We start from the raw sequence: 8,798 nt of genomic DNA on the forward strand, positions 1-8,798 counted from the left end.
ACCAACTAATACACAGGCTGAAGACTGGGGAGAAATGTCAGCATGTGGCTGGAGGATCTAGACACCTCTGTCCAGCCCTATGTCCCCCTCACAGACTAGAAAGGAGCCCAGTGTTCCCAGTAACCTTTGGACGCCTCGTTCTCCAGCAACAATAACATAACATCCGGCACCTGCAACCGTCTCCCAATCCGAGCCGACACCAGTCAACCCAATAATATCAGGAGGATGACAACCATTGAGGAATGTTCCCAGTCACTAAGGCTGCCGTCACACTAGCAGTATTTGGTCAGTATTTTACATCAGTATTTGTAAGCCAAAACCAGGAGTGGGTGATAAATACAGAAGTGGAGCATATGTTTCTATTATACTTTTCCTCTAATTGTTCCACTCCTGGTTTTGGCTTACAAATACTGATGTAAAATACTGACCAAATACTGCTAGTGTGACGGCAGCCTTAGGCTGTGTGCCCACTTTGTGAGTGAAAGCAGCCAAATGTAACAAATCCTCAGCTGTTTAACATATTAGATCTGTACAGACACATCAGCCTCTGGATGGAAGCAATAATGGTCCCATTCACTGACAGCAAGCAGAGATTTTGAAAGTCGTATGCCTGTTTTTGATCTGACAAAAATGTTGTAATCCACATATTGAACACAAGATGGCGCTATTGATTCCTCATACAGACGGTTGCAGCAACTACATGAAAAGATAGACTGTTCACTCCCTGATAGCAAGTTATGTGTCTGGGAAAGCTGGGTAGGAACCAATGAGGAACTGTGAGTGCATCAAAGATTGCCATTCAGTGGTCTGACAAAGCTGTGTGCCCATGTCCTATATCAGCTGTAATGGTGGGCATATTAGTTGTCACATATCTATTCTAGCACCACTCTTGTCCATAGGCTGTGTCTGGTATTACAGCTCAGCCTTCAATTGCAAACTCTAGTGTATCTCATTCTGGAGGACCCCACTCATCTGTGCATTAAATTGACTTTAATGAAAACTGAGTAATACTTTATTTCCCCTGTGATGGCGCTACATAAAAACTGACCGCTTACTGCTGTGTTTCACCATGTCTTACAGCTGATACAGCAGGATAATTACTGGTACGCTTTTCATCAGGGACCCATCTGAAAAAGGGATTTGTACAACCCCTTTAAGTAGACTAAGGCCATTACAGAATATCTCCTTTAGGTGTGAAGCCCTCAAACTGGTGACATAAGCTGGATTGTAATAATACATCCTTACCGGATGACGAACTCAGGATTTAATAGTTTATGGGAACACACAACCTCATCCTTCAGCACCACACTTACTGCAATTGTCTGCATCAGCATTCTCCTCTTCCCCTCCTCCCTCACTACCATTATCTGCAACAGCATCCCCCTTCACTACCTTCTTCCTTGCTAAAATTGTCAGCAGCAGCATTCTCCTTCTCTCTCTCCTCCCTCACTACCATTATCTGCAGCAGCATACCCCTCCTCTCCCTTACTACCACTGTAAGCAGCAGCATTCTCCTTCTCTCTCTCCTCCCTCACTACCATTATCTGCAGCAACATACCCCTCCTCTCCCTTACTACCACTGTAAGCAGCAGCATTCTCCTCTCTCTCCTCCCTCACTACCGTTATCTGCAGCAACATACCCCTCCTCTCCCTTACTACCACTGTAAGCAGCAGCATTCTCCTTCTCTCTCTCCTCCCTCACTACCATTATCTGCAGCAGCATACCCCTCCTCTCCCTTACTACCACTGTAAGCAGCAGCATTCTCCTTCTCTCTCTCCTCCCTCACTACCATTATCTGCAGCAACATACCCCTCCTCTCCCTTACTACCACTGTAAGCAGCAGCATTCTCCTTCTCTCTCTCCTCCCTCACTACCATTATCTGCAGCAACATACCCCTCCTCTCCCTTACTACCACTGTAAGCAGCAGCATTCTCCTCTCTCTCCTCCCTCACTACCGTTATCTGCAGCAACATACCCCTCCTCTCCCTTACTACCACTGTAAGCAGCAGCATTCTCCTTCTCTCTCTCCTCCCTCACTACCATTATCTGCAGCAGCATACCCCTCCTCTCCCTTACTACCACTGTAAGCAGCAGCATTCTCCTTCTCTCTCTCCTCCCTCACTACCATTATCTGCAGCAACATACCCCTCCTCTCCCTTACTACCACTGTAAGCAGCAGCATTCTCCTTCTCTCTCTCCTCCCTCACTACCATTATCTGCAGCAGCATACCCCTCCTCTCCCTTACTACCACTGTAAGCAGCAGCATTCTCCTTCTCTCTCTCCTCCCTCACTACCATTATCTGCAGCAGCATACCCCTCCTCTCCCTTACTACCACTGTAAGCAGCAGCATTCTCCTTCTCTCTCTCCTCCCTCACTACCATTATCTGCAGCAGCATACCCCTCCTCTCCCTTACTACCACTGTAAGCAGCAGCATTCTCCTTCTCTCTCTCCTCCCTCACTACCATTATCTGCAGCAGCATACCCCTCCTCTCCCTTACTACCACTGTAAGCAGCAGCATTCTCCTTCTCTCTCTCCTCCCTCACTACCATTATCTGCAGCAGCATAACCCTCTTCTCCCTTACTTACTACCACTGTAAGCAGCAGCATTCTCCTTCTCTCTCTCCTCCCTCACTACCATTATCTGCAGCAGCATACCCCTCCTCTCCCTTACTACCACTGTAAGCAGCATCCTCCTTCTCTACCGTCTTCTTCACTACCATTGTCAGCAGCAGCATTCTCCTCCTTTCTTTCCTCCCTCACTACCATTGTCTGCAGCAGCATACTCCTCCTTTCTCTCCTCCCTCACTACCATTATCTGCAGCAGTATACCCCTCCTCTCCCTTACTACCACTGTAAGCAGCAGCATCCTCCTTCTCTACCATCTTCCTCACTACCATTGTCTGCAGCAGCATAACACCTCCCCCAGGTAGTACATGAAATATAATGGATGATTGTACACTCACGTGTTCCATCAGCTGAAAAGAAATATTTGGCTCGTTTGATGTTATTAGTGTTGCATTCCAGGCAGTTTCCACATGGAAAACATCCCCATCTCAGTTTTTTAGCGCCAAAGGGATTTTTTATGGGAGCCACTATTTTTCACTAAATGTTCCTTAAGATTTTTGCCCCTTCTGGCTGTCATGAGGAGGTCTCTGAGATTTCTTTGGTCTATATGGGATCTGTTTTAAGCACTGGCCAATGTTTGGTTAAAATTTGGCGGATTGTGTGCCATTCACGATTAAAGATGGTAATAAATCTGGTCCTTATCACCATTGAATGGAACATGGAGTTTTTCCCATGGTGTATAATTCGCTCTATGGTAGCCATTTTTGATCACCCTCTGACTGTACCCTCTATCCAAGAAACGATCCCTAAGCCTGTTGGCCTGTACCTCAAATCCCTCCATCGTGGAGCAAGTACGTTTCACTCTTAAGAACTAACCAACGGCGATGGCCTTTATGGTGGAATATGCGTGTGCAGAAGAGGAGTGCAGTACTGAGTTGACAGAGGTCTCTTTGCGATGGATATCAGTCTGGACAGACCCATTATTGACCGACAACGCAATATCCAAAAATATCAATACTTTTCACTTGACATTTGTATGTCAAATTGATATTATAAATGTTCTGCCCATTCTAGCGAAGGTCAGGTTTCGTATCTAGCTTTAAAAAGGTTTAATACCATAGTTTTGGTTTTGCTGTGTTATAGCACCACCCAGTGGTGGTTAAATTTATTACCTGTGTTTTTCAGTAACTATTAGAGTGTTGCATTCTGGGATTCACCAAGGTATCATGGGAAGGGGAAACTCCATTTTCTCTCTGTGTATTTCCCTGGACACACGTGTTAATCTGCTGTGTTGAACTACCTCACTTACTTGCCATTCCGGTTAAGATTATCCGGTAAGACCATTATCCCTGTTCTTGCTATGTAATGTTGTACAGAGTGTGATTAACTGTATAGCAGCTAGTACACAGGAAATGTGATTTTTGGTTACCTGCTGTATGTAGTTATTATAGAAGTTGCATCATCCTGTATGCTTTCCCTGTTAGTTGCAGTCATGTTATTATTTGCCCAATACTTACTCAAATCATTTGTATTCTTATAGTTTTACCGCGCTCATGTTTACCAATAAACAAGTTAGACTACAGAGAACAGTCTGCTCATTTGGGAGACAGAAGTGGTTTATGCCGTATGTCGGATCACACACCGTATCAACGTGTATGAAGACAGAACAGTAAAACGGATTCTAGATACCAGCGGAGGCCAGTAAAACGCAGGCTAGATTCCAGAACAGTAAAACGGATTCTAGATACCAGCAGAGGCCAGTAAACGCAGGCTAGATACCGGCAAGCAGTAAAACAGAAGCTAAATACCAGCGGAGGCTAGCAAAACCAGGCTAGACGCCAGCAATAACAAGACTACTTACACAGCCGCTTGTACCTCACCGCACAGCCTGCAGATACCGCAGCGGCCGCCATATTGCCCGCCAAGCGCTACACGTCTCAGTCTACGCTGAAGTCATTCCTACCCGCTCTGAGACGTCCTACAGCCTGCAAACGGACACACAATGTCTGCAAGTCGAGCATCCTCAGTCAGGACGAGGTCTCAAACAAGCCGCTCTAGCAAGTCTTCCTCGAAAAGGTCTGTCACCCTCGCCCGAGCAGAAGCTGAGGCGGCGAAGGTAAGATCCTCCTTCGCTGCACAAGAGTTGCAGTTAAAGTTAAGACAAGCAGAGCAAGAAGCAGAAAGAGCCCGCCTGCAAGCAGATAAAGAAGCAGAAAGAGCCCGCCTGCAAGCCGATAGAGACGCAGATACAGCACGCCTGCGAGCGACCTTAGAAAGGCTTTCCGCCGAAAAAGAAGCAGCAGCCGCAATAGCCAAAGCTGAGTTCTTAGAAGCCGTGGAGTTTTCCGAATCTGAGCGCGACAGCGACGTACGTGGACCAGACCTTGATCGTCAGGACCCTGCTCAATGCGTCTCAGAATATGTCCACCAACATCCCGGAATTGAAGACAACTCTGATCCGTTACACCAACCAGCCTATACAGATTACCAGAGATCCTTCCTCCAAACACCGTACTGGAAGCAGGAAGGTATAACTACAAAACGACGTCGACCACCACTACCGTCTTACAGAACAGAAGGTACAGCCTCCTCCCAGACTGACAGGGACACCCTTCGCTTCAGAACGGTTTTATACAGACTTTCCTAAGCCAGAAGCTCCTACCAGGTATGAGGATGCACCACACACACCGCATGACAACAGCACACCAGCTCATGTTGACACTAACTCAGCCACTATGAACTTTGCAAGGTTCTTTACCCGCCGGGAGCTGGTGACCAAGGGACTTGTAAAGTTCACCGATCGAGCTGAAAGCTACAGAGCTTGGCGAGCCTCCTTCCAGAACGCCATCAGAGACTTGCATCTTTCCAGTAGTGAAGAGTTAGATCTACTGGTTAAGTGGCTTGGGAACGAGTCAGCTGAACACGCCAAAAGAATCAGGAACATTAACATAAAGTACCCACACACAGGACTTCGCATGGTGTGGGAGAGACTCGAAGAATGTTATGGGTCAATAGAACGCCATTCTCCAACCTCTTCCTCTCTGGATATACGGGATACGGTGAGTCTCTGTGTGAGTCCTGGTCCCAGTGCCACTTTAGTCCTTGATTCCTGTCTGTGATTTTTGATTCCGGTGTCACTCCTGTCCCTGGTCCTCGAGTTTGAATCTCTTTGTGATCTCTGGTCTTGGCGTATTCTCCTGTCCCTGGTCTCAGTTTGTGGTTCAGTAAGTAATGGTCAAGTGTCTCTCCGATCCCAGTTCCCTATTGGTAAGTCTCTGTATGAGTCCTGGTCCTAGTGTTGCTCTAGTCCCTATGTCTATGTCTAGTCATTTTGTGAGTGCTGGCCTAGTATCGCGCCAGTCCTGGTGTGTGAGTCCTGGTCCGGTAATGCTCCAAATACTCATCAAAGGGCGTGAGTCTCTGTGTGAGTCCTGGGCCCGGTAGCGCTTTAGTCCCTGTGAGTTCTGGTCCTGATGCTGCTCCGGTCCGTGTGTGAGTTTTGTATGAGTCCTGGTACTGGTGTTGATCCGATCCCTGCAAAAGCGTCTCTGTGAGTCCTGGTGTCACTCTGGTCTCTATGTTTGAGTCTCTTTGTGAGTACTGGCCCAGTATCACTCTAGATTGTGTGAGTACTGATCCAGCGATGCTTCAGTCCCTGGTCTCAAGGTGTGAGTTGTGGTCCCGGGGCTCCTCCAGTCCCTGAGATGTCCCTCGTGTCTTCTCCCGCCGCCCTTCTGTTGTGTGGTCAGTAAACATTTTGTGCCTGTCGGTCACTTCCCCTGTGAGGAGATGACAATGGCTGAGGAGACAATGGGCCTTTGTTATGGGCCCGGGACCTCAATGCTTGGACTGTCTGGACCAACTAATACACAGGCTGAAGACTGGGGAGAAATGTCAGCATGTGGCTGGAGGATCTAGACACCTCTGTCCAGCCCTATGTCCCCCTCACAGACTAGAAAGGAGCCCAGTGTTCCCAGTAACCTTTGGACGCCTCGTTCTCCAGCAACAATAACATAACATCCGGCACCTGCAACCGTCTCCCAATCCGAGCCGACACCAGTCAACCCAATAATATCAGGAGGATTACCGGTTAAGATTATCCGGTAAGACCATTATCCCTGTTCTTGCTATGTAATGTTGTACAGAGTGTGATTAACTGTATAGCAGCTAGTACACAGGAAATGTGATTTTTGGTTACCTGCTGTATGTAGTTATTATAGAAGTTGCATCATCCTGTATGCTTTCCCTGTTAGTTGCAGTCATGTTATTATTTGCCCAATACTTACTCAAATCATTTGTATTCTTATAGTTTTACCGCGCTCATGTTTACCAATAAACAAGTTAGACTACAGAGAACAGTCTGCTCATTTGGGAGACAGAAGTGGTTTATGCCGTATGTCGGATCACACACCGTATCAACGTGTATGAAGACAGAACAGTAAAACGGATTCTAGATACCAGCGGAGGCCAGTAAAACGCAGGCTAGATTCCAGAACAGTAAAACGGATTCTAGATACCAGCAGAGGCCAGTAAACGCAGGCTAGATACCGGCAAGCAGTAAAACAGAAGCTAAATACCAGCGGAGGCTAGCAAAACCAGGCTAGACGCCAGCAATAACAAGACTACTTACACAGCCGCTTGTACCTCACCGCACAGCCTGCAGATACCGCAGCGGCCGCCATATTGCCCGCCAAGCGCTACACGTCTCAGTCTACGCTGAAGTCATTCCTACCCGCTCTGAGACGTCCTACAGCCTGCAAACGGACACACAATGTCTGCAAGTCGAGCATCCTCAGTCAGGACGAGGTCTCAAACAAGCCGCTCTAGCAAGTCTTCCTCGAAAAGGTCTGTCACCCTCGCCCGAGCAGAAGCTGAGGCGGCGAAGGTAAGATCCTCCTTCGCTGCACAAGAGTTGCAGTTAAAGTTAAGACAAGCAGAGCAAGAAGCAGAAAGAGCCCGCCTGCAAGCAGATAAAGAAGCAGAAAGAGCCCGCCTGCAAGCCGATAGAGACGCAGATACAGCACGCCTGCGAGCGACCTTAGAAAGGCTTTCCGCCGAAAAAGAAGCAGCAGCCGCAATAGCCAAAGCTGAGTTCTTAGAAGCCGTGGAGTTTTCCGAATCTGAGCGCGACAGCGACGTACGTGGACCAGACCTTGATCGTCAGGACCCTGCTCAATGCGTCTCAGAATATGTCCACCAACATCCCGGAATTGAAGACAACTCTGATCCGTTACACCAACCAGCCTATACAGATTACCAGAGATCCTTCCTCCAAACACCGTACTGGAAGCAGGAAGGTATAACTACAAAACGACGTCGACCACCACTACCGTCTTACAGAACAGAAGGTACAGCCTCCTCCCAGACTGACAGGGACACCCTTCGCTTCAGAACGGTTTTATACAGACTTTCCTAAGCCAGAAGCTCCTACCAGGTATGAGGATGCACCACACACACCGCATGACAACAGCACACCAGCTCATGTTGACACTAACTCAGCCACTATGAACTTTGCAAGGTTCTTTACCCGCCGGGAGCTGGTGACCAAGGGACTTGTAAAGTTCACCGATCGAGCTGAAAGCTACAGAGCTTGGCGAGCCTCCTTCCAGAACGCCATCAGAGACTTGCATCTTTCCAGTAGTGAAGAGTTAGATCTACTGGTTAAGTGGCTTGGGAACGAGTCAGCTGAACACGCCAAAAGAATCAGGAACATTAACATAAAGTACCCACACACAGGACTTCGCATGGTGTGGGAGAGACTCGAAGAATGTTATGGGTCAATAGAAGCTATAGAAAATGCTTTGTATAAAAGAATTGATGATTTCCCCAAGATAGGAAATAAGGGTTATCAAAAGCTCAGGGAACTGAGCGACTTGTTAATGGAGGTACATGCTGCTCAGGCAGAAGGTGACCTACCAGGGTTGGCATTCCTGGACACTGCCAGAGGTGTCAACCCGATTGTCCAAAAGCTCCTTTACAACTTACAAGAAAAGTGGGTCAGTCACGGGTCCCGTTACAAACAGGCTCATAAGGTGCCATTTCCTCCTTTCAGGGTGTTTGTAGACTTTGTTGCTCAGCAGGCTAAAGTTAGAAATGACCCCAGTTTTGATTTCACTATGTCATGTACCACTGCCTCCGGTGTAAAACCCAGTAAAACACCAGTGGCAGTACACAAAACTAATGTTACCTCCACAGGTTTTCCGTACAGGGCAAGTAAGTCCTCTCCA

This window comes from Ranitomeya imitator, chromosome 1 (genome assembly GCF_032444005.1).
Source record: "Ranitomeya imitator isolate aRanImi1 chromosome 1, aRanImi1.pri, whole genome shotgun sequence".
NCBI classification, from domain to species: Eukaryota; Metazoa; Chordata; class Amphibia; order Anura; family Dendrobatidae; genus Ranitomeya; species Ranitomeya imitator.